At 35.9% G+C, this 24,203-nt stretch overlaps 1 protein-coding gene across 2 annotated transcripts in view; it reads right to left on the bottom strand.

Annotated features, from left to right (window-relative positions):
- The window catches only part of EPHA3 (EPH receptor A3), a 387,533-nt gene that overhangs the window by 245,386 nt on the left and 117,944 nt on the right, over positions 1-24,203 (bottom strand). The gene's annotated exons all lie outside the window — the stretch shown is intronic.

Below are 24,203 nucleotides of genomic sequence, written 5' to 3'. Positions count from 1 at the left end.
CGAGTCGGTGATGAGAGATTATTATTTACGTAAATAAGTGGATAGAAATGGAAATTGTTTTTACAGCAGCATGACTTATTCTTCAATCTGAATGAAAACAAAGGACTAAAACCGCTTGATTTGAAAGACTTAGTATTTGATAAATAGCCATTCACATTCTCAACACCAAATTTTAATTCTCTTTTGTTTAACACACATACAAGGAACAATACACCTTAATAAGATTTTCAGAAGAATGAAAGGAATGATTGTATATATAAATAAAGCAAAAGAACAATTGTGAAAAGAGAATTGGGAAAGAGGTTTAGCTTGAGAGTTTGAGCTTAAATACAATGTGATTCTCCACAGCACTTATGATAGCTGAAGATACGAAAACTGATTTTCTTAAAGTGTAAGTGACAATGTACCTCTTGGACATGTTCTATGACTCTCCAATTTACAGGTACCTCAGTTTGAAAACTGCCAGAGATACTTTCATACTACTTCATGCATATTTATGGATTATTCAGGTGTTGCATAAAATGCTTCATATAAAGCCTTGAATTTAATAGTCAAGCACTATTTATATATAAAATTCATAACTGTTAAGGCCAAATTCATGCCATAATGTACCTAATCATACTATATGTAACATTTTTTATTTAAATGAACATAGCACTGTCATTATGCTTTTCAATATTCATTCCCAAATATGTTGAATGACAAGGGCACTAAACAGTATAATGAGCTTGTGAATATATTGTGTTTATTAGACCTCTATGGGAACACCAGGAAATTAGCTCACTATAGCTGTATTATCAGGCTCTTCCATTTGCATTTTCTACAATTTTTTTTTTCCCAAGTAATATTACACCCCAGTCAAGTTCTCATCTTCAGGAGTCTCCTTTTATTTCTACACTTTGGTACACTGCATAATTACACATTACACATACCCTGTCCATGAATATTAGCCAATAGGCAACATTTTTTCAGCAGAAAATTTTAATTTAAAAGAGAATCAAAGTAGGCATTTTATCTGGGGAACATGAGTCTGACAGAGCAGTCATTTCCAACTAACGATAGTGAAGTCAAAGTTATACCAAATCTATTCTGCAGTGTTATCATACATGCCAAACATAATATTGAAAGACCAACAAAATGTCTGTGTTATGCACAATACATTATAATCAGACTTATACAATCACTGCACTTGTAGCCCCCAAATGTATGTAGTTCAGTGAAAAGAACCACAGCGTTGAAAGCAAATGTGAAATTTGCTAAATTAATTTTTGAAAGCCTAAGTCATTTGACCTTTCCAGTTTAAACAACCTAATATAAGAATTAGTCATTCTTGGACTTGGGACATTACAAATAAACTGCCCAAAATAATAGTCATCATGTTCTGGGATATTCATACTCTGAAATATTATAGTAAAATCCTGAAGTGTTTCAATGAATAAAATAATGATACTCAGCCTTCTGAAATCATACATAAGGCCAAGAATCAATCGCCCCTCTTTGTATTTGTGTGCAGACAAACAGGACTAACCTGTTCCTAGAAGGGTACAGGGCACTTGAGCAATTTTGCTCCAAGTTTCAGGGTTTAAATTTATGTTATGACTTATAAAATTTTCCCCTAATTTACTGAATACTGACTTAAATATTCAATCTTTAGCAATGTGCAAGTTCCTTACCTCAATTTAACATTTACTCAAGAAACACACAGGAAATAAATTATGATTGATAAATGAGTAATCAGAGACCTGGAAGTGATCCCCTGAGTTTCTCTCCTCAATATCTAAATGAAATTCCCTCCAAAGCCTGAGGTCAATTTCCAGACTATCTTGGAGAGAAGTTGTTACTTATTCTCAAAGGCAATTTGAAACAATTCCTTTAAAAATGATTTAGCATCTAGTAGCCAATTTTTTCACTCTCCTCTTTCACTTTCATCAAGAGACTTTTTAGTTCCTCTTCACTTTCTGCCATAAGGGTGGCATCATCTGCATATCTGAGATTATTGATATTTCTCCCAGCAATCTTGATTCCAGCTTGTGCTTCATCTAGCCCAGTGTTTCTCATGATCTACTCTGCATATAAGTTAAATAAGCAGAGTGACAATATACATCCTTGACGTACTCCTATTCCTATTTGGAACCAGTCTGTTGTTCCATGTCCAGTTCTAGCTGTTGCTTCCTGACCTGCATACAGATTTCTCAAGAGGCAGGTCGGGTGGTCTGGTATTCCCATCTCTTTCAGAATTTTCCACAGTTTATTGTGATCCACACAGCCAAAGGCTTTGGCATAGTCAATAAAGCAGAAATAGATGTTTTTCTGGAACTCTCTTGCTTTTTTGATGATCAGCCATTCAGAAAACTAAGATCATGGCATCTGGTCCCATCATTTCATGGGAAATAGATGGGGAAATAGTGGAAACAGTGTCAGACTTTATTTTTTCGGGCTCCAAAATCACTGCAGATGGTGATTGCAGCCATGAAATTAAAAGATGCTTACTCCTTGGAAGGAAAGTTATGACCAACCTAGATAGCATATTAAAAGGCAGAGACATTACTTTGCCAACAAAGGTCCGTCTAGTCAAGGCTATGGTTTTTCCAGTGGTCATGTATGGATGGAGAGTTGGACTGTGAAGAAAGCTGAGAGCCGAAGAATTGATGCTTTTGAACTATGGTGTTGGAGAAGATGCTTGAGAGTCCCCTGGACTACAAGGAGATCCAACCAGTCCATCCTAAAGGAGATCAGTTCTGGGTGTTCATTGGAAGGACTGATGCTGAAGCTGAAACTCCAATATTTTGGCCACCTCATGCGAAGAGTTGACTCATTGGAAAAGACCCTGATGCTGGGAGGGATTGGGGGCAGGAAGAGAAGGGGACGACAGAGGATGAGATGGCTGAATGGCATCACCAACTCGATGGACATGTGTTTGAGTAAACTCCAGGAGTTGGTGATGGACAGGGAGGCCTGGCGTGCTGTGATTCATGGGGTCGCAAAGAGACGGACACTACTGAGTAACTGAACTGAACTGAACTGAGCTACAATTAGAATCCCAATGTGAGAATTTTTGTCTCTTTATTTGCAAAGAAAATGGTAGAAATGAAAATATTTAGAAATAATATTTTTAAAGCACTATATTAAAAAAGCATATACTACTCATGATAGGTAATTACATATTTGACTGAATATTTACATATAAAATTGAAGGATTCCAGAGTATCAGGTTTTCAATGATTTCTCTCTTTTGACTACTTTCAACCAAGATATAGTGAAATATGTACGTAGTACTGTCTCTTACTCGCTTTCTGCCTTATAATCTGTTCTCTGGTTTCCCGCCTATGTATATATACATTGCCATGCTTATTCTTGCATCTCTTATTTATGCTTACAATCTTATAAAGCAGATTGCATCTGTAGAATTTAAATGTGATTAGGTCTCAGTAATCGTGCCCGAGCTACATACTTCATGACATTGCAAAATATCTAACTATTTGGCCTTGAATAAGAACTGATTTTCTACATGATAAGGAAAAACTACTGTCATAGTAAAGTAATTCAGAATTCGTAAAGAAGTCAGAATGGTAAGACATGCCTTGTTTTAAAAGAAACAACCCTGAACCATGTTAGACAGACCATCAAAGCCAATTACTGAACCAAGTAAGTTATTTGATTCGGAAAAACTATTCAACATGGATTAATCTAAGTTCTAAAGAAATAATTGAAGAGCTCTCAATTTAAGAACAGAAATATTGTAGGTTATAAGACAAGTTGTATGTTGTTTAGTTATAATTTATTTTCTTCTGGCCCTTTTTTTTTGTATTTGTAAACTTTGATTTTCTGAATTCTGTTACTTCCAAGCGGTGGGTAGGGGCAGAGAAAACACACCTTTCTAGACAGCTGACTTTTCCTCCTAGCTAAGGCTTTATTCTGATTATGATAATAGCTAATACTTATTAAGTACTTATTACATTCTAGGAGCTATTTTGTTTTCTTACTTTATCCTCCCAACAATACCACAAAAGAGATGCTACTGTTATTTCTAGTTATCTCTAATTTATATATGAGTATCCAAAGTGGTTAAGTATTTACGCATGATCACACAGTAAATAAAAGGTGGAACAAAGATAAAATCTAGATCCTCTGATTTATGCCATTGATAGTGACTAAAGCAACAATGCTTCAAATTATTGTTTTCTGCAAAGGAAACCTTATAAAGTATATAAGTGCTGAATTCTTTACCAGATTGGAGATAATATGATTTAAACATTTACCAATACCTCAAAACCATAACTCTGGATATGTCTGCTTGCTTTATACACTTTGTATCAAGTATTAGGATGCACCCAGAACTTACACAGGAACAGGAGGAAGGGGCCCTGCAGAGGCACCAGCACCAGCAGAGCTTGGACACATGTTATCATACACCTCTGGATTTTTCCCCGTTTCCTCGCTGCCATCATACTCATTCTATGTAATACCGTTCCCCTTTATTTAGCTTTTACAATTTACTCTGCTAGTAGCTTTGAAACTAAAGTTACTCTGTGTGTTGTAAATATGTGTATAAAATAAGGTAGGCTCTAAATGGAGTCTCAGTGCTCCTGTGAGAATCAAGAACTTCACTACAGGAACTCACGGCACATCTAGAAGAGATATGTGCCACCTTGGATTCCAAGACTAACAGCAAAGGTGGTTCTTAGAAAATGATTTGGAAAAAACATATTTTTCCTAGAATATATTTTAGGCTCGTTTGGTGTAATGTTATAAACATGATATTGAATCCAGGTCTTCTGCACCTTGGGTGAATTCTTTACCATCTGAGCCATCAGGGAAGACCCCTTAAGATAAGAAAAAATATAGAAATATGTCAGGATTAGCATATATAAAATCATGCTAATTTTTATTTTAATAATAAATTTATTGTGCTAATCATTATATTAGCATATGTAAATTATATTATTAGCATATATACATTTTCTTGCAGAAAATGTAAAGGTTACTCCTAGTCTACTTTCAACCTAGTGTAGTATGAGAAAAATGTTTCAAACACAAGAAAAGCCTTCTGAGAAAGTATATAGTGTCCTCAGAGGATTCATAGAATACCTTCACTGACATTCTCAGACATGGAATCTACTGTATTGCTTCTTAGGTGCTGCAGTTGGTAAAGAAACTGCCTGCCAGTGCAACAGACTCAGGAGACAGGGCTTCGATCCCTGGATCAGGAAGATTCCCTGGAGAAGGAAATGGCAACCCACTCCCAGTATTCTTGGCTGGAAAATTCCCTGAACAGGCAAATTTGGCAGGCTACAGTCCATGGGGTCACAAAGACTTGGACATGACTAAGCCTGCACACACACAGATTATAAAGGGATTTTTTCTTATGACAGTGATCTAAGCAGCCTCACATATTCATGCTCCTTTAACTGACTAACAGATGAGTTTCTGTTGTTTAGTTGCTAAGACATGTCTGACTCTTTGAAATCCCATGGACAGTAGCCTGCCAGGTTCCTCTGTCCATTGGATTTCCCAGGCAAGAATACCAGAGTGGGTTACCATTTCCTTCTCCAGGGGATTTTCCTGATTCAGGGGTCAAACCCATGTCTCCTGATTGGAAGGTAAATTCTGTACCACTATGCCACCTGGCAAGCCCAACAGATGAGTATTAGCAAGTAAAATGTAATTACTAAGTTACAGGTCTTCAAATCTTTACATTTTGAGATAATATCCAAATGGATAACAATCAGGTCTTATTGTTGTTCAGTCGCTCAGTCATGCCTGACTCTTTGTGACCCCATGGACTGTAGTACGCCAGCCTTCACTGTCCTTCACCACCTCCCAGAGCTTGCTCAAACTCATGTCCATTGGGTCAGTGATGCCATCCAACCATCTCATCCTCTGTCAATCCCTTCTTCTCCTGCCTTTACTCTTTCCCCAAATCAGGGTCTTTTCTAATGAGTTGGCTCTTTGCATCAGGTGGAGTTTCATCTTCAGCATCAGTCCTTCCAGTGAATATTCAGGATTGATTTTCTTCAGGATTGACTGGTTTGATCTCCTTGCAGTCCAAGGGACTCTCAGGAGTCTTCTCCAACACCACATTTCAAAAGCATCAATTCTTTGACGTTCAGCCTTCTTTATGGTCCAACTCTCACATCCATACATGACTACTGAAAAACCATAGCTATGACTAGACTGGCCTTTGTTGGAAAAGTAAGGACTCTGTTTTTAATATGCTGTCTAGGTTTGTCATAGCTTTTCTTCCAAGGAGCAAGTGTCTTTTAGTTTCATGGCTGCAGTCACCATCTGCAGTGATTTTGGAGCCCAAGAAAATAAAGTCTGTCACTGTTTCCATTGTTTCCCCATCTATTTGCCATGAAGTGATGTGACCTGATGCCATAATATCATTTTTTGCCTGTTGAGTTTTAAGCCAGTTTTTTCACTGTCCTCTTTCACCTTCAAGAGGTTCTTTAGTTCCTCTTCACTTTCTGCTATAAGGGTGGTATCATCTGCATATCTGAGGTTATTAATGTTTCTCCTGGCAATCTTTATTCCAGTTTCTGCTTTAGCCAGCCCAGCATTTCACATGATGTATTGGGCATATAAATTAAATAAGCAGGGTGAAAACACGCAGCTTTGACCTACTCCTGTCCCAATTTGGGACCAGTCCTTTGTTCCATGTCAATTCTAACTGTTGCTTCTTGACCTGCATAGGGGTTTCTCAGGAGGCAGGTAAGATGGTATGGTATTCAGTTCAGTTCAGTCACTCAGTCGTGTCCAACTCTTTGTGACCCCATGAATCACAGCAAGCTAGGCCTCCTTGTCCATCACCAACTCCCGGAGTCTACCCAAACCCATGCCCATCGAGTTGGTGATGCCATCCAGCCATCTCATCCTCTGTCGTCCCCTTCTCCTCCTGCCCCCAATCCTTCCCAGCATTAGGATCTTTTCCAATGAGTCAACTCTTCTCATGAAGTGGCCAAAGTATTGGAGTTTCAGCTTCAACATCAGTCTTTCCAATGAACACCCAGGACATATCTTTAATCATTTTCCACAGTTTATTGTGATCCACACAGGCAAAGGCTTCAGCATAGTCAATGAAGAAGAAGTAGATGTTCTTCTGGAAATTCTCTTGCTTTTTCTATAATCTAATGGGTGTTGGCAATTTGATCTCTCATTCCTCTGCCTTTTCTGAATCCAGCTTGAACATCTGGACATTCTTGGTTTGTACTGCTCAAGCCTTGCTTGGAGAATTCTCATGAGACGGGAATACCAGACCACCTTACCTGCCTCCTGATAAACCCCTGTAGAGGTCAAGAACCAACAGGTAGAACCAGACATAGAAAAAAGGACTGGTTCCAAATCGGGAAAGGGGTATGTCCAAGCTGCATATTGTCTTCCTGCTTATTTAACTTATATGCAGAGTAGGTCATGTGAAATGCTGGGCTGGATGAAGCACAAACTGGAATCAAGATTGATGGAGAACTATCAATAACCTTGCATAAGCAGATGACACCACCCTTATGGCAGAAAGTGAAGAGGAACTAAAGAGCTTCTTTATGAAAGTGAAAGAGGAGAGTGCAAAAGCTGGCTTAAAATTCAACATTCAGAAAACAAAGATCATGGCATCTGGTCCCATCAGTCAGTTCAGTCACTGTCGTGTCTGACTCTTTGCAACCCTATGCATTGAGCATGCCAGGCTTCCCTGTCCATCACCAACTCCTGGGGCTTGCTCAAACTCAAGTCCATTGAGTTGGTGATGCCATCCAACCGTCTCATCTTCTGTTGCCCTCTTCTCCTACTGCCTTTAATGTTTCCCAGCATCAGGGTCTTTTCCAATGAGTCAGTTCTCCTCCAGTTCCATCAGTTCATGGCAAATACATGGGGAAGCAGTGGAAACGGTGACAAACTTTATTATCTAAGGCTCCTAAATCTCTGCAGATGGTGACTGCAGCCATGAAATTAAGAGACACTTGCTCTTTGGAAGAAAAACCATGACAAACCTAGACAGCACATTAGAAAGCAGAGACATTACTTTTCCAACAAAAGCCAGTATAGTCAAAGCTAATGGTTTTTCCAGTAGTCATGTTCTAATGTAAGAGTTGGGCCATAAAGAAGGCTGAGTGCCAAAGAATTGATGTTTTTGTACTGTGGTGTTGAAGAAGACTCTTGACAGCCCCTTGGACTGCAAGGAGATCACATCAGTCAATCCTAAAGCAAATCAGTCCTGAATATTCATTGGAAGGACTGATGCTGATACTGAAGCTCCAATACATTGGCCACCTGATATGAAGAGCTGACTCATTTGCAAAGACCCTGATTTGGGGAAAGATTGAAGACAGGAGGAGAAGGGATTGACAGAGGATGAGATGGTTGGATGGCATCACTGACTAAAGGACATGTGTTTGAGGAAGCTCTGGGAGACGGTGAAGGCTAGGGAAAGCTGGCATACTGTAATCTATGGGGTTGCAGAGTAGGACTTGATTAAGTGACTGAGCAACAACAACAATTTTGAAGAGTTTGTACAGAAAATGATTTATATAGGAAGGAGAGATGCTATCTCTAAAATAACAAAAAATAAGGGTATAAGAAAAGTGTAGGTATATGAATTCCTTTGTTCACCAAGTGTGCCTTCATTCAAGGAAGTTACCCACATTCTCTTATTGCTTTATATTGATATAGTGCATATATTAATAAAAAAGCACAAATCTTAGTAAGTAAAAAAGCCATCAATATTCACACAAAAGATGCATCCATTGTATACAGATTTTTGAACTAATCTCTGAAAGGATTTCTGGAGGAGTGAGAAAGCACACCGATAATCATAGAAATATTACAATCTGTAACAGTGAATGTTTGTTGTATATTCACTTAAAAATTTAGTACCATATTTTAGTACCATATTTACTATCAATATTGTAGTACTATTTTACAATTCTCTTCTAACTCTGACTTTTAAAAACTATTCTAGGTCAAGACATGCAGAAACCAAGCTTGATATTCATAGATTTCAGATATTATAATAAAGTGATCAAACAAGGTCTAAATAAAAAAATTAAATGGCTAAGGAATCTTCCTTGATTTTTTTGTGATGAATTTAGATGTATATTAAGTCAGGTGAAACAAATGCAATCTTACTAAACCTGTCAGGTAAATCTCAGGTTTATTACTGGGCTAAGAATATACAGAAACCATCTTCTCCAAATGGAGCTGACAATTCCTTTGCAATGCTGACCCTTGTCTGGCGTTTACAGCATGAGCTTGGCTACTGGCCAATGTGAACAATGTTTAAATTTCTTTATGGCAGCTCAATGAGCTTTCAGACGCTCATCTGCTTTACCTACTGTGCTTAATAAAAAGCAAGCCAATGCATTTTCTCATCTTCTTTTCAACACTAATAAGAGCAACCATCAGCCTTATGAAAGAGAGTCTGCTTTCACTTTCAGTTTTCTTTTTCCGGTAGCTCTGCACTGAAACTCTAATAGAACACCAGTATCCCACCTATCATCATGACATAGATTTGGATATAAAGCAATGTATATCTTGTCACTAAAATGCAGCAGCTACAAGCAGTAAAAGCCTTAGGGAATTACTTCTGCTCTTGAACGTCAACATTTAAAAAGAGTTTCAGTATATTAATGAAATAGTTGATTTGTAGAAGCCTTCATATTCTGGAAAACTGAAAAGGTTAAGAAATTTCTAATAGCAAAACAAGATTTTATAAGGCATAACACCAATAACTTTTCAAAGAAAAATTAGTTTTATATATTAGTATATAGTGCTTATATATATATATATATATATATATATATATATATATATATATAAGCATGTAACCTGCATACATATATGTCTATAATAGACATGTACATGTTGTATACATCCATATACATATAAACTCATTCATATGTATACATGCATATATAGTTACATATGCATGTATATTTTTACATATACCAATGTTTATGATCTTTGAAAAAACCCAGTATGTTAGCAGATACATCAGCCAGATCTAAAATTCACTCCCAATCTGCCACTTGGAGATCTGTCAAGCTAATAATGAAGCATATTGTGCGAGCATACACACTGGGCACATAGCGAAGCGAGTGTTTTGTGAGCCCTGGTTCTACACTCGCCATCATCTCCTATCAATCATGTCCTCAGCAACAGCAGGGGCAACGGAACTAAAGCAGAGGTCATTGGAGGCATGACTCAGTTCCACATGCCTAAAAAATAAAGGCCCCAGATACCCTGTTAAAACATTTTGTGTTATAATCTTACCCACTTCTATGCTGAAAAAAATAGGACAGTATTACATTAATGAATATATTAAGTTCTTGCCTCTTTAAATAACTATTGTCAATCGTTTTTTCTCAGTTCCAATAACCAAATTCTCCAGTCACTAACTGAGCAGCAAGAACTTCCAAATTTTCACATTATGATGTTGTGTAAAATATCCTCCAAAGAAAAGTATTAGCTTACTAGATTAGAAAAAGGATTGGGTTTCTTAATTAGACAGACCTGAATTTATATCCTGGCATTGTGACACAGGGCAAATCAGTAAGTTCTCTTAGCCCTGTCTAGGTAAAGTGTGGCTAACAATATTTACCTTGTAAGGCTTACGCTGAAGATCAAATGGTATGTTAACCACTGAGCACACACTAAGCAATCAATAAATGCCAATTCAAAGGTATTTATGACTAACACTTAAGACGGGATATGCACAATTCAAGATGGAATCAATTACTACAAAATACTCGTTAAAAAGTGAAGAAGAGCACACGAAAGGAATATAGGGAGAAAAAATAAAATTGTGAGTTTGGTATCCAAAAGACACATTGAAAAGGTATAGCTCTTTGAAGGATGTAACAAGTCACATAATTCTGGGTTCCTGTATAGAGAATGCAAGCAAGATATCATGACCATGACATGAATCAATTTACAAACAGGAAAACAAGTCCAAGGAACTGCACAAGCTCTTCTGGTACTGACATGCATGTTCAGTCGTTCTGACTCTTTGTGACCCCATGAACTATAGCTCCTCTCTCCATAGGACTTCCCAGGCAAGAATACTGGACTGGGTGGCCAGTTCCCCCTCCAGGGTCTGGTACTAGGGCTAGAAGTAAATGTAAGGGGTCTCAGAGAGAAGACATAGTGAAAAGTATTGAAGAGCATTCTTAAAAGCATTCTTGCAATATCTGCAGCCCTGAGCTTCACAGGCTATTTCTGAAAATACAGGTTGGTGGGCTTCAGGTTCCTTATTTCCCCAGGTTCTCTACACAAGAGAGGCAGAAGGAACACTGGTCACGTACATTGCTCCACACTCAAGGTCCAGTTTCACACTTACTAATTGTACGTGACCTTGGACAGCTGGGCAATTTCTCTAAGCCTCTAGTTTCATCTCATGGGAAATGGGGACACGATAGTGCTTCTCCATGGGCCTGTGTGTGTGTGTGTTAGCCGCTCAGTCGTGTCTGACTCTTTGCGACCCCACAGACTGTAGCCTGCCAGGCTTCTCGGTCCATGGAATTCTCCAGGCAAGAATACTGGAGTGGGTTGCCATTCCCTTCTCCAGGGCCATGGGCCTTTGGGGGAATTCAATGAAGTGTTGAGCTCAGTTACATGCCAGAGGACAGAAGTGGCTATTTAGGGAAAAAAAATAAAGCTGATGTTGGGGGGGTGGTTCCTCTAATTTTCAAAAAAGGCACAGTCACTGAAGTCGATCTATAGGAACTTTTTCTATCAAGGCTATTATTAAAACATCCTGTAATATAACCACATTTACCTGTCATCTTTGCATTGGTATCACATGACAGGATACAGGGAACCGAATGTCAGATTTGACTTTGTGTCAGCATGTCAGAGTATCCTAAAAGAGAACTGCCTCCGTAGCAGCTGTCTGAACTCTTTGCCTGAGAAAATTCCCTAATTCCAAAGGCTTTCTCCTTGATATCTCTTTTATTATTTTGTTCACATTCTTAGTTCTTGCACTACCACATCCTAGTCACTTTTTCTAGCTCTGTGCAAGTCATGTTCATTTCCTGTTTTTAAATATTCACCTTCATGGGACTCTTCTTGAAATGTTTATTCTTTCTCCCAGATAAAGAAGTTTCATTTTATTTTTCTTTGCATAAGTGTCACTTGCGAATTAGCTAAGTAAGACTTCATATGCCTTCAAAAGTTACATAAATTTCTAAGTAAATCCCAGAAAGGATGCATCCTTTGTGACGTGAGTGAGATGCTTCAGCTTGGGTTCCAATTTAGGCTCTGCTAATGTATGATTTGAGATTTTAACCTGAATGCATAGCTCTGTAAAAGGAGAGGTTATTCTAGATCAGGTTTTCTCAATCTTGAAGAGATTTGCCTAGATAATTCTTTGTTGTAGAGGATGCTCTGTGCGTTACGGCATATTTAGCAACACCTCTGGCCTCTAAGTACCAGATACCAACAGCAATCTCCTCCCCCAGTTGTGATGACCAAGAATGTCTTCAGACATTGACAAATGTCCCCTAGATGCAAAATGGCCTGAGTTGAGAATATTAGACTAGGCTTTAAAATTATATGAGTGTTAAGCTGAAAAAGTCTGTACCAGCATTTTATTTCTTCATGTTTCCACTAAAATCTAAGTTCCTTGAAGGCAGGGACATTTTTCTGGTTGGTTCAGAGCCACATTTCCAGTGAATACTTCGTACAGTAGGTACTCATTAAATTTTTGTTGACAAAAATGAATGAATGATGGAACAATATCTAACTCCATAAAGGTTGAAATCTCTCCATTTATTACATTTTTGCAGCACATTTTGATGGGTCCTTAAACACTATTTGTCTTTCATGCTTATCCCACTTTTATTTCCTTAAAAATATTCTCTTTCATCCTTTTAACATAAATTCAGTTCATATACCCTTTAGAATCCAAGATACTTGGAAGGAAGAACTGTATTCTCTTTCTTTCCCATTTAGCACATTGATAAATGTATGCCAGAGAAGCTTTACATGTGCTAAATTAGATTGAAATATTTCATGGATCTTCAATACAGTAGTATGATATAGACAGCAAATGGATCCTAATTTCTGAAACACAGATTTTCTTCCCTAATGACTACCAAATAAGCAAAATTATTTATCCCCAACCATTCATATACACAGGTTTGTTTCTGAGCTTCACAAACCTTCACATGTTCTTTATGCATTAATTCAAGATCAGTATTCTCCCATTCCACAGCATATGCTTTCTCTTTTCTTGTTGAAAGTCTTCATGTCAAAAAGTAGCAGCTGTTCTCAATTAGAGTATCCACTTTTAACCTCTTGTGGCTTTGTAACTGACCACTGAACAGAGAGTTCAGGAATATTTCACATTCAAGATCTTTAGCTATTAGAAGCCATTCTTATTATTTTTTAAAAATAACACAAAAAAATCTGTAACTGATCATATGATGATTTTGAGTTTCATAATCTCAATGCTCCCTGGAGACTCTTGGGTGTCCTCTCACACAACAAATCTGTGATTAAATGTCCACATTGTGACCATGTTTGTGAAAGACAATCGACAGCTACACATTTCCGAGGACTGCGGGGACAGCAGTAGATGAGAATATGATCAAAGTTTTATTCTAGGATAGTTCTATTACTATCATAGATTCTATTCTCTCAGAGAGGGGGCCATAAGTGATCTGAGAGTTATTTGCCAACCGGATGTTTTGCCCGCATCCTAGAAGATGAGAAGCTACAATAGCAGAGTATACATTCAGTCTTTCTAGTCATATGATTCTTTCCAAATGGCTCTGACTTTGGGAGCACTTTTATCAAATATTATCAAAACTCATACTTCTCTGTACAATTGCTCTCTATCAAAGTTTAGTACCAGCTGTCAGAGCCGTAATGTAAACCCTTATTAGCTCTTGTAAGTTCTACTCTGGAACTAATAAGGGATTGTCAAAACTATCCAAACACAGAGAGAAATGGGGGGATAAATCACAGAAAAGAAGATGGAAAGTGTTCAATGAATCTGTACTAGCAAAACAATCTTTGTGAAATGATTACCAATGCATTTCGCAAAATCTGTGCATCTCAAGGTGGAGAAAAGGATCTAGTTTTCAGTTTATTTTGCATAGGGTTTGATTTTCTTTCTTTGGGGAGAGACTGACTAAAAGCAATAAAAGAAATTGGAGAAGTTAATGAAATATCAATAATCTCTTTTAAAAATCTTTCCATGTATTCTGTAAAAATGTTACACTGCATTCCTCCAATTTTAAAATATGGAAGATCTGATAATATCTGAACAGCTAGAAAGAAAAAGTATAAGTTTGAAAAACTTAAAATGATTATTCTTTTAAAAAGCCATAGATTATATAATATCTATGCTTTAAAAACTTTTTTACATACTGGAATGCAGCAAACCAGAACGAAGGAAGGCTGTCTATATAAACCCCAAAGTAATCTAAGTTAAAGAAATGAAATTTAAGACTTCCTACAGGGTCCAACTAGACTTGATGGTAAATTACTGTGACAGATCCAAAATCTATTTGACAAGGTGATATTCATTAAGAAGTCAAAATAACTATAAATTTTATATATTCAAAATAACCAATATTTCACCTTTCACAGACATGACTTTTTCTTGGAAAATTTGAATCACTTTTCAGACAAGTTTACATTTAATAGATATTTTGTGTGTGGTATCAGAGCAATATTCTGATCTTCCTTTGAAATGAGACTGAAAATGCAAAGACAGAAATAACCCTTTTCAAGGAAAATCAGAGCTATTTTACTTCCTGCAACTGAAATTATTTTTTTCCATGTCTTAGTTTCGCATAGTGAATACTGTCCTGAGAAGCTTCATCTGTATTTGTCACAGACATACTACACAATGAACAAATTATTTGTGTCTCCTAAAGATTATACATTTGGCATATAGTTGTGACCTAAATTATTATTTCCCACTTCAAACACTGGACCAGACAAAGCATCTGAAAGTTCACAGACCTTACCATAGCTAAAAATAAAAGAAAGATAGAAAAGAACTTTATATTCTAAAAGCAAATACCCTAGAGCTATTTCATGTAAGACAACTGCAAACTAGGTTAGAACCTCAGAAAAATACCTTAATACTGACATATAAAATGATCTTTTGTGTTAGGATAAAGAATATCAAAATATTTATTAAAAGCAGAAATTCTTACTATTTATCCCTCTTTGAACAATGCAATTGCTATAACTGAAGATAATCCATATAAGGTAAAAGAATCTATATTTTACTAAAACACTGTAATTCTTATTTATTTATAATCTTGTATGAGAGTTTTAACATCTATAAAACTGTCTGGATCTTTTAAGGTCTTTTATGCTGGTTTGTTGCTGATCACTTGACTTGTTCTTATTTATTATGAGGTATTTAAATGATTAGATATGATTTTGTTCTACTCTCTAAATTTAATGATGGTCGTATCACTCCTAATATGTTTGCAATTAAATTGTCTCTGACTACTCAAAATAATCTGATTTGTAGTGTATACAGAACAAAGATTTCACATTCCTTTCTAGTATCTTAAACATGCAAATTCATGGTTTAACTTTATACTGTTTGTTTTTATATAGACTAAAAATGAACTATAATACTTAAGTCACAAATCAAATACACTCCCTTATTTTTCCTCTCGTTTTCAGATTTGAAAAGATTTTTTACTTAATTACTGTTCAGATAGTGTGCTGACATGCTTGGATTGAAAGTTTCTAGTAATATCACATGATAATTCATGTAAACATATTTGGCATTTACTTCATAAAATTTATGCTGTTTCCTCTACTGCTTTCTTTTCTCTTTGTGTGATTCTCAAGCGAACATAAATACCTAAAATAAATCAAATAGATATAGTTATTTTCTATATAAAGTAAATTGGTTTGACAAATATTTTGACTCACTTGATTACTTATTTTTCTTCAAGGCAAGAACATTATTTATTATTATATCCTCACCGACTATCTAAGACAGTCTTGTATACAATAAACGTTAGGGTATAAAACAGTTTGCAAAAATTTTAGGTTTAATATTTTTGAAATTTAACAATTTTATTTTACTATTGTAATTGCTTGTTTCCTAAACTGTATTTTCTTAAATCAGTCAAAATCTGTAAGTCCCTCTGGTTATACAATATAAAAATGTCCACGTGTAAATTCAAAGACACTTTTGAAAAATCAGTGGAAAAAACCTGTGCTAAAGAAAATTGGAGACTGAGTCAAATACTGGATGGGAAAAATCAAAGGTCATGAATGTTTAGAAGAAGAAAAATGAAAGCTAATGATATTATAAAAGAATACAGGGACTATCACCTATGATTGAACAGCCTAGAGGTTTCATGGAACTAAAAATGAAGTCACCTCAAAAAACTTCTAATTAAAAGAAGCTGGGCAACCAATTAGAGAATAATGAATACTAAGCGCCGAAGAATTAATGCTTTCGAACTGTGATGTTGAAGACTCTTGAGAGTCCCTTGGACTGCAAGGCGATCAAGCCAGTCAATCCTAAAAGAAATCAATCCTGAATATTCATCGGAAGGAGTGATGCTGAAGCTGAAGCTCCAATACTTTGGCCACCTGATGCAAAGAGCCAACTCATTGGAAAAGACCCTGATTCTGGGGAAGATAGAAGGCAGGAAGAGAAGGGGACAATAGAGGATGCGGTGGTTGGATTACATCATCTATTCAATGGACATGAGTTTGAGCAAGCTCTGGGAGATGGTGAAGGATAGGGAACTCTGGCATTATGCAGTCCATGGGGTCGCAAAGATTTGGACACGACTGAGTGACTGAACAACAAATATAAATTCATTAGACAGTTTCTCTCCCTCAAGGTATCTCTAAGTTCTAATGTTTAAGGTTAGATAGAGACTATTGAATGGGTGAGTCTGTCATTTCTAAGTGTTGTAACACAGAATAAAACAAGAGGACAAGGAAGATTATACAATCCTATGACACCAATGACTGACAATAATGATGATAATTTTTATCTCTTGCTAGATACTCTTGATGGGTTAATCATACATTCAATGGCAAATCTAAAGGGTAGATAGTACTCCCCCCTTTTTCTTCGGATAAAGAGACTGAGGTTCAAATTGTTTATCCATAGAGCATTTCTGGGACTCTTGAGCCAAGCAATTGTCAGTGACAAGAGCCTTTTGCTAAACAGAAAAATTAAATGCAAACAGAAGGTTAAGGACAAACTTGAGGATGTTTTCTGAATCATGTTAGTACTGCTATAATTTATTATATAAATTGGTGGGATGATATAAAAACTTGAGTAAATTGAAAGTTTTATAGCTATTATAAAGCTGTCATAAGATATCTATTTTATTTGAAAGTTATTTATATTTTTACTTACTGGCAAAATTTTTATTCAAATATACTCACTGGTTTGAAAATGTTTTGCTGTGCAGTGAAACGGGAAAGTGGGAATAGAGAGCTGCTATTTTAAATCCAGGGAAAATGAATAAAAGTTTCACAAATCAAGGTAAGAAGCCTGACAAACTCAGTGCAATCATTAAAGGATGAATAAATGGTTTAAGCACTAAGTGTGTAAAATTAAGGGATAAAGTTGGTTTAGCAACTGCATAAGTAGTTTGATTCTTGCTTTATAATAGGTATGAAACTAGTGGAGATTGATTTTTTCAAGCTAGAAAAGATAATATTTTTCAGCAATTCACAAAAGAGAAAACATATTCTTTCAGGTACTGTATAAAATATCACTATTATTTTACTTAATCTATTTATTACTATAATCATAGTTCAGATGATTCTAGTCTTAGTGTGTTGCAACCGTATGTGACCTAGTAATCAAATGCATTCATTTAAAATTAGATAAGATACACATCTTTATGTGCAAGACATTCTGGAAAACCTAGTGGATTCAAAGATATATAATGAGAGGTATGTCATTTCCAGAACTTACATTCTAAGAATGCACAGTTGTCATAGAAATCTCCCAATAATTATTCATTTGCTGTTGCTGCTGCTGCTAAGTCACTTCAGTCATGTCCGACTCTGTGTGATCCCATAGACGGCAGCCCACCAGGCTCCCCCATCCCTGGGATTCTCCTAGCAAGAACACTGGATTGGGTTGCCATTTCCTTCTCCAATGTGTGAAAGTGAAAAGTGAAAGTGAAGTCGCTCAGTCGTGTCCGACTCTTAGCGACCCCCTGGACCACAGCCTACCAGGCTCTTCCATCCATGGGATTTTCCAGGCAAGAGTACTGGAGTGGGGAGCCATTGCCTTCTCCGAATTATTCATCTAGTACCTATCTAATTGAAAACATCTTCAATTATAATCTAGGTTTGAAGGCGCAATGTCCTTTAAACAGATATGATGTAGTCCCTCCCCTCAAGACACTTCCAGTCTAAAAACAACTGTAAAGAAATACTTCTGAATTCATTAAAACATATTAACATCTTGTACTTCTGGAAGATGCACACAGACTAAGGAGGTGCTGGGAAACCTCTGAGGTTTTTGATTTTCTCTAGAGCCTCTGTTAAAGCGAGCATTCTGTTACTGAAAGCATCACTGCTTCTTTAAGAGACTTTCTGAACAGAGAAATGAGTAAAGAGCAAGAGTTGGTAGGTTAAATAAACATAATTATGGAAAATCATCGAGAATTCTAGATATCTTCATACCTCACATCAAACACACTTTTCTACCCAGCTGCTAATGTACAAGAGCAAGGAATGAAGTTAGCATTCCACAATGAACGGACACAGATAAAACACAGAGCAACAGATTCTTCAGTGACATTAATAAGGTATTTGGTACATTAAGTCTAAACAAAGTTTGTAGGAGGAATATTTATAGTAACTGCTGGGTCTCTGGCTCAAATGTAATTAACTGACTAAATAAAAAGACATTAGCATTCTCATTTCTTCTCTCCAACTAAATCAAAATAGATAAAACAATTCATTTGCCAGGAGTAAAAATACATATGTAAAGATCACAAGGCTCCCTTGGTATTAATGTGAAATTTCCTCACACCTCCAATCTTCAAAACACAAAAGTGTTATCCTGGGATGTAAGAACTATGAAGAATTTCCAAAATGAAATGAACCAAGTAAACCTTGATTGTTAATAACTGAAGGCAAACAGCACATGATTTAGGTTTATAATTGAAAATTTTCAATGTTATCTTATTAAAAAGAGGTTTACTAACATCCTATAGTAACATCTCAACCTGTAATTTGACCATAGTCTCAACATGAAGCAAATTTGTCAACATCTGAGGAACATGGCTCAAATAAGGTGTAAATCACACAAACACATGGTAAAATAAAAGAGATACTATGAGAGATAACATTTAAAGAAAGACCATATTTTAAATATATATCAGAGAAACTTCTGGAAAACCAAATTGGATGCATTATTTCTTACTTCCCTTACTAAATAATTATGTTACCATCAGTTTAAGTTTTTGTAGTTATTTATATGTGCATTTCTGTTTTACCAAATTCATCATTATAAGTACTCTCTACCTTCCTGAAAGTGCTCTTTTTTGTATTTTCGGTTTATTTGGTATGCAGTTTCTGATTAATTCTTTAGCTATTAACATTTCTTACAATCTTCCCTTATTTCCTCCCTCTAACCAGTATGTGAAATAGAAAGGTTCATCATTTTCCACTCTTACATTTCCTGTGTTCAATCTTCACTAGCAAAAAAAAAAATCCAGCAACACAAAGCATCTTATTACAGAAAATTCTGTTTTCCTCTCACTCATCTGCTCCCATACAAATACACTTCCCTCAACACACAACTTATTTTCAAGTGTAAACTATTAACTTAGCTCTGTTTAATAATTCACTTAAAATATGTTTTCTTAGAAGCAGAAACCAAAATATTTTAAAACATATACACACATTTTTGCACTATAAACCAAACTAGTTTGGCAAGGTAATATCCATCTTTCTCTTTCTAGCGTCCGTGGGAGGATTTGGCATATAGTAGGGTCTTGATATACATTTAATAATTGAATCCACGGTCAAAGTATATCTTTACTACTTTTCCTCATTCCAGAAAACATGAATTGATGTAAAAGTTTGTATCAAATACAAGACAAGTATAATGATATGGCTGAAATTGTGGTCTTGCATAAAGATACCTTTGGTTTTATTTATATTTCTGAAATCGATGAGCTTTTTGTCTACAAAATATTTTTCCATCAGATATTGTCTCATTTTCATCATTTAGAACTTTATCCCAAATATCCAGCTAGAGGGGAAGAGATAATTTAGAGTATATCATTACTAACATCAGAAAATGACCTACTAATGAAATTTAGATTTATAAGAATTTATAAGAAGAAGCTCAGAACACAAAACTTAATGGGACTTCTAGACATTTGGGATTTTTGAGATAATATCTTGATAAACAAATTATAAACCATTCCTTCTGGAATGCATAAGCTGGGTAAGATAGTTATTCCTTTCTCCCTACCCAAAAGTTTATAAGCACAATAATGATGGGTCCAAAACTCTCAATGCAGAGGCTTCTCACTATTAATGAACAATTTCTGTTATTAATTTTGAAATACTCTTAATTAATCTCTCCTTCTGCTTCCTTGCCAAGAAAATTTGTACCTAGTAGAAGATTTATTGGTGTGTATTATATTAAAATTATTCATTTATTTATCTGTCTTTCATATTAGATTGCAAGCTCCTGGAAGGGAGGTACACTAACTTATTTATCTCTGTCTCCCCACTGTCTGGTAAATTATTATTTAGAACTTAGAGATGTTTAGAGATATTGAACTAAATTTGCTATACTTTTTTGGCATATCTAAGTTGCTTGACGACTTGTTTATCCAGATTTTGAGAGATATCACCTGAGCTAATCTTAGTCTTCGCATGGCATTTTGTCTAGTAATTCTTCTTTCTTAAAAATCTAGAAACAGAAAGCTGTGATAAATAAGCTGAAATAGACGGACCTTATATTCACAGATTCTTGGTTACTTTGTGCCAGTTTCGTATGGCCCTACTCATCCTTTACTATACAATGCTCTAACTTCAGTAGAATAAGGGTCCTTGTGGGGTTTCCTGGTCTCTGCCACCATTGGACTAAAAAATGGGGAAGTAGTATGGGTTGAGGTTTCAACTGCAACAGTCGGAATCAGACTGCCTGGCTTCAGATCTCAAGTTCAACACTCTTAAAGGACCTAAGGCAAGATATTTAATCTTTCAAAACTTTTTTTTTAACTTCCTCATTTAAAAAATGGAACTAATAATAGGATGTACTCATAGGCTATTTTGAGAGATAAATAAGATAACTCATGGACATAACTTAGCAAATGAGCACAGTTTATGGCATCCAATAAGGGCTTAAGGCATATTTTTAAAAAATTGTTGCATTCTTACTATGCTTCTTACAATTAAGTAGATTCTCTCTAAACATTTGTTGAAATAAAGTGACTGACAAAGTTTTCCTCTGTTTTAGAAAACTGTAAACCTCTGTTTGCTGATCATTGTGTTATAAAATTACCCTGAGGTGTTTAAAATCTAGCCACATATGTATGTTAAGGTATTGTTCCATCCTTCTGTAAAATGAAACAAAACAAAAATAAGCTCATGAAATATATTTAGCTATCTTTTCATCTATATCTATTCTAAGTAATACCATTTCTTTGGGTGCCTGAATTGAAGCACTGCTGATAAAACAATGATTTGTGAGTCATAGCAAACAACCCTGACCAGTTCACAAGCTTAAAAACCAATCAGATTTTTTAAATTAAAAAAGGAAACCTTAACAAACACCAGCACCACCACTGACAACAAACGCAAAATTACAAGCCTCAAGCCACGCTGGCCTATTATATTACAGGCTGTAAATTAATTGGTTGTGTATTAGATTTTTAAGACATGGTAGACTATGCACTTAAACTGACATATTAAAAAATTGTTAATATACAGTTGATTTAGATTCAACACTACATGTAAATCAGCATGAAGTAGAATACCTTGACATATCCTCTTAATAATTGGAATATACAAAATTACTTGTACTATGAAATAAGAGGAAGCCAAATAGGGAAAGGAGTACATCAAGGCTGTACATTGTCACTCTGCTTATTTAATTGATATGCAGAGTACATCATGAGAAACACTGGGCTGAATGAAGTACAAGCTGGAATCAAGATTGCTGGGAGAAATAACAGTAACCTCAGGTATGCAGATGACACCACCCTTACGGCAGAAAGCAAAGAAAAACTAAAGAGCCTCTTGATGAAAGTGAAAGAGGAGAGTGAAAAAGTTGGCATGAAACTCAATATTCAGAAAACTAAGATCATGGCATCTGGTCCCATCACTGCATGGCAAATAGATGGGGAAACAGTGGAAACAGTGACAGACTTTATTTTATGGGGGCTCCAAAATCACTGCAGATGGTGACTGCAGCCATGAAATTAAAAGATGCTTGCTCCTTGGAAGAAAAGTTATGACCAACCTAGAGAGCATATTAAAAAGCAGAGACATTGCTTTGCCAACAAAGTTCCATCTAGTCAAGGCTATGGTTTTCCAGTAGTCATGTATGGATGTGAGAGTTGGACTATAAAGAAAGCTGAGCGCCGAAGAACTGATACTTTTGAACTGTGGTGCTGGAGAAGATTCTTGAGAGTCCCTTGGACTGCAAGGAGATCCAACCAGTCCATCCTAAAGGAAATCAGTCCTGAATATTCATTGGAAGGACTGATGCTAAAGCTGAAACTCCATTTCTTTAGCCATCTGATGTGAAAAACTGACTCACTGGAAAATACCCTGATGCTGGGAAAGACTGAAGGCAGGAGGGGAAGGGGACGACAGAGGATGGGATGGTTGATGGCATCACCGACTCAATGGACATGAGTTTGAGTACATTCCAGAAGTAGGTGAAGGACAGGGAGACCTGGCGTGCTGCATTCCATGAGGGCACAAAGAGTCAGACACAACTGAGTGACTTAACTGAACTGAACTGAACTAAATTTCACCTGGTAACATAAGCAAATGGGAAGATATAACCCTAAGAACAAGCTGCACCTTTAAGTTACGTTACTGAAAAGTCATTACACTTGTAAATTCCAATCATATCCCATTTTATCTTCTATCTCTAATTCTACCAGAATTAGTTCTTATTCAGTATATTTTTTTTCAAATAATTTGCTATTATGCATATGCATCTAATGCTGCAACTAGCATTTTTAAATGTTGAAAAAGTCTGATAATCGACATCACTATGTCGAGGAGGTGCTATGAATGTCTTCAGTATAATAAATTACAAGAATCAAGTAAATAAAACTTTGATACAAATATTATCTCTAAGAGTAATTTTGCCATAGAGTATCAATGAGGAACATAATAGTTACTTTAAAGAAGTGGTTTGGTAAATTAAAATACGTTTAAAATACAGAAGCAATTCTGAATCTACTGTGAACTTTTTGAATACAATTTAATGTCACTTTCTTTTTAAAAATTCTTCTTACTAAAGTTTGTTTCAAGACAGCATGTGATTTAGGTTAAGTATGTGCATGTTTTATTTATTTATATTAACATTTTATGTGATCCTATTTATCTGGCTGACACAGTTTTCTATTATATCTTTAAATAAGACACAAAGCATCATATAAAAATTATTTAAAATCTAAACAATGATTAGGTTCTTGCTCAACAGAAAAAATTGTGTGAGATAGTTCGGCACATGCTGATAATGATAGAGACAGAGGCACACCTACTCCTTTCTTGGATATCAGAGACTGTCAGTAGAAAACAAACTGGAGGAAATAGTCAGTTTTAAAATTTTTCCTGTTCTGTACTCAGTCTCTCAGTTGCATCCAACTGTTTGTGACCCTTTGGAACATAGCCCATAACGCTCCTCTGTCCATGGGATTTTCTCAGCAAGAATACTGTAGAGGGTTGCCATTTCTTCCTCCAAGGCATCCTGGTCTAAGCTTTTATTATTTTATTTAAAATAAATCCCACAAAGATAACACAAACAATACCACAGTGATAAAATGTAATTCCAAGTGGAATATAAAGGCTATTGAGACTTCTCTCCAAGCAAATAGTAGCTAGTATGCTGTTTCCAGTTTAGAATTTTCAAAACCATATTTAGTAACAGTATTCCGATGGCTCTTGCCAAGGATCTAAATAACATGGAGAAGTATCAGACCGGGTGTATCATTTGCAGTCATTAAAAAAATATTCTATAAACTATCTACAGTTAAAAGCAA

The sequence above is a fragment of the Cervus canadensis genome, chromosome 27, assembly GCF_019320065.1.
Source record: "Cervus canadensis isolate Bull #8, Minnesota chromosome 27, ASM1932006v1, whole genome shotgun sequence".
Lineage (NCBI taxonomy): Eukaryota > Metazoa > Chordata > Mammalia > Artiodactyla > Cervidae > Cervus > Cervus canadensis.
This window is presented reverse-complemented; position numbering and strand designations above follow the sequence as displayed.